Genomic DNA, 3,346 nt, shown 5'->3' on the forward strand with positions numbered 1-3,346 from the left:
GTGGTTGGCCACCAACTATGTAACTCTAAGCAGTTTAATCAAGATGTGTCACAGAGCATTGATGTAATTTGTTGCCTTAACACTTTGAGCTTTCTGCACGGTGAATCAACTGGGGCTATTCGTGTGTATGTCTATGTGGAGATGGGAAAGGTAACAATAATTTAGAACCGTATGGACTTCCTCAAGCTTGCAATACAGACCATAGTTTTATAACCATAGGGAACGTCAGGCACAACCTGGACACATATATAGACACATAAGTGTATGGCCACGTCACATGAAAAGGTGATCCCTGTATTGGAAAAGTGTCAAATACTGCCTCAAAGCCTACGTGGAATACAGTGTAGAAGAATCATACGCTAGCATGGAGGCCTTTACACACTCTACTCTCAAACACGCACGTGCACAGACACACACAGCTCCGTTACAATCTATGGTATGTACTGATGTGTGGTTAAACTGATTTAAAGTTATGTTAGAGAAAATGAGTATGCTGGTACTTCTGTCAGTATGCTGGTCATGTCCACATTATGTTGATTCCATTTTCCAGTTGCTGACAGTTGCACTGATCAACTGTTTTATCCTCTCCTCCTCTCCACCTGTGTCATCCTTCCTGAAGTCCTAAGGTGCAGGATGTGTGCTGTGTGTTTGTGATGTGTATTTTATTCCTTATCCCTATTCCTTCCTATTGCTAGACTCCCAAAGGCACAGTACACTACGTGTGCAGGTTAGTGAGAGGACATATGAATACCAAATCCCCCCCCCCCCCCACACACACACACACACGCACCCCACCACCTAAAAAAGAAGCTAACACACACACACAAATCAGATGCACTTCAATGCTCTTTCTTTACACACACGCGCACACACACATGCACACACACACACACACTTAGCTGTGGACAGACAATACCTCCCCTCCTACACACACACACACTGACACAATGATAAAAGACAAGTGTCAACTGTGCTTCTGAGGAGAGGAGTTCTAGATGGAGGTGAGATGAGGAGGAGAGTAGGAAGGGAACTAGGGAGCGGATGGGTAAAGGTGTCTTCAGGCATTGGAGAGGGAGGGACAGTGTTGTAGCTAATTAAAGCTCTCTAATAAAAAAGCCCTGGACGCAGAACAGGAAGACGTTATTAAATCATAGCCAGTGGTTGATGCGGCATAAAACACAGCCAGAATATCCAAAGTATTGCCTTGGGCCCATACAATAGAGCCTGATTTAAAAAGTAACTACTATGAAACATTAATTGCATTTTTTGCTCCTACATCTCTATGCTAGGAAAACAGAAGAAAGAACCAGAAAGAAGTAAATCTGGCTTTGACCCGTTGGCGAGAGAGAGAAGGCAAACCCTAATGTGTTAGCCCTGATGCTAATGCTAAAAACAGAAGGTCGGCCAGAAGAAAGATCCCCCATAAGTGAAGCTAACCAAAATAGCCTGAATACTAATTGCTGGGAAAATGTTCAAATGGATGATTTCAATACCTGCTGCTAGCCTAATAATAAAACACTACACAGCTCCAATGTATGAGGACAATAAATTTTATAGCAAACACTGAAAAACAGGGAATTGGAGGCTATAAACTAAAGCTTGAATAGTACTTTCCGAGAGGCATTCTCGGAATAGGTTTCTATGAGCTTGAGCAATGTCCGGTGTGGATTTTAGTTTGGCGAAAAACAATCATCTTCTGAATTGTATGTTTGAATTCCTTCAAGGTGCTCCTTTGTTGTCAATTTACTTGGAGTGTGGATACAGTAACAGATGCTGGCATTCTGGAGAAACCGTGCTAACTCACTGGTAAACCAGTGAACCACCTTGCTAGTAGTATGCATAGGGGATGAGGATGGTAGCATTGTGTTCCATACTGTACATGCACTGTGGTGACTTGTTTACCAGACACACATTGTTTACTACGTACACCTTCTGTTTTACAGATATTATTTATAATCAGATTATATGATTCCAACTGACTAGCAAACTCATGTTGTTAGTGTATAATTGGCATACAGCCTACATACAATTAACTGAGAATAAAATGATTGTCAAAATTGTGATTTCAAGGTCTTAATCAGCTTTCACTTCTTGAAAGGTTATTTCTTGTTAAGTATCACAGCATGCTAACTACAGCTTTGCAAGCACCCTCAGCATGATTTGTACTGTTGTTTATTGTTCTTGATATTTATAGGAAATAAAGTGCCCTTTCATTGCACCACAGTGGACTAGAAGTGAATGGATGTCAAAGACGGGCCTTGAAAGCCAAATGTGAAAAACAAGGCCCAAAAGCCTTCACCAGAATAAGAATAGAAAACTACATGCTGTTTGAAGAAAGGATTAGGTGTGAAGAAGGAAAGAAAATCTGAAAAAGATGAATGAAGACAGAACAAAGAAAGAAAGAAAGAAAGAAAGAAAGTTGCTAATACAAAGTAGGAGAAAGTAGGTATGAGAAAGAAATCTGTTCTTCTGTTCCCTCCCGACTCCGGGTCTTGGCATGCTTATCCCAGCACTCCAAAGATCTGGCTCTGGAATGCTGGGATAAGCCGTGTCAGTGTGACCTGTCACCAGAATCACTGGGAGAGGGGGAAAGGGGGTGGAGGGTGGATGGTGGTGGGAAAGAGAATGAGAGATAGGGTTAGTCAACTAGGATTTAAAGACATTATTATGTCTCATTATTCATGGAAATTACATATGTCCTAAGTACATCAAGCTATTTAACCTACAGAGACAGAGACACAGAGAGAGAAATTCCACTCACCTGTTCTCCCTCTGCCACTTACTGCCACGACTTAAACTGCTCATTCACATCCTGTCCTCTGTGAGGAATTGGTTTTCGGTTTGCCACTACTAAACCTGCTAGTACTTCTCTTGACGTAACTACTTTTTCTAGAAACACAGTTTTGCTATTTTTGTTATCTCTGGACCTGGACCTGGACCTGGTTACAGGACCTGTGCTCTGCGCTTGAATCCAGCCATCAGCGTCTCCGCGGGCCCTCATTAGGTAGGAGGGTGGAGAGTCGTAAACACACATCAACAACACTGATGACACACACACGGACCTCTCTTTAGACTATGGATTTGTGTGGAAGCTTGTGGTAGAAACATGTACACAGATGTACACAGATGTACGCAGATGTACACAGTTCCAGGCATTTAATGTCTTATCATTTCATGCATCATAAACACACACACAAGCATGCATGCCCACAAACACACACCCACACACCTTGGTGACAATTGACGGAATGAGCTGGATGACCAAAACATTTTCCTTTCGCAATTTAACTTCTCAGCACTGTTCTTTTTCCCTGGAACATGTTGTCTTGCCTCGTTATCTAATCGC

The sequence above is a fragment of the Hypomesus nipponensis genome, chromosome 6, assembly GCF_054491055.1.
Source record: "Hypomesus nipponensis isolate SF chromosome 6, ASM5449105v1, whole genome shotgun sequence".
NCBI lineage: Eukaryota > Metazoa > Chordata > Actinopteri > Osmeriformes > Osmeridae > Hypomesus > Hypomesus nipponensis.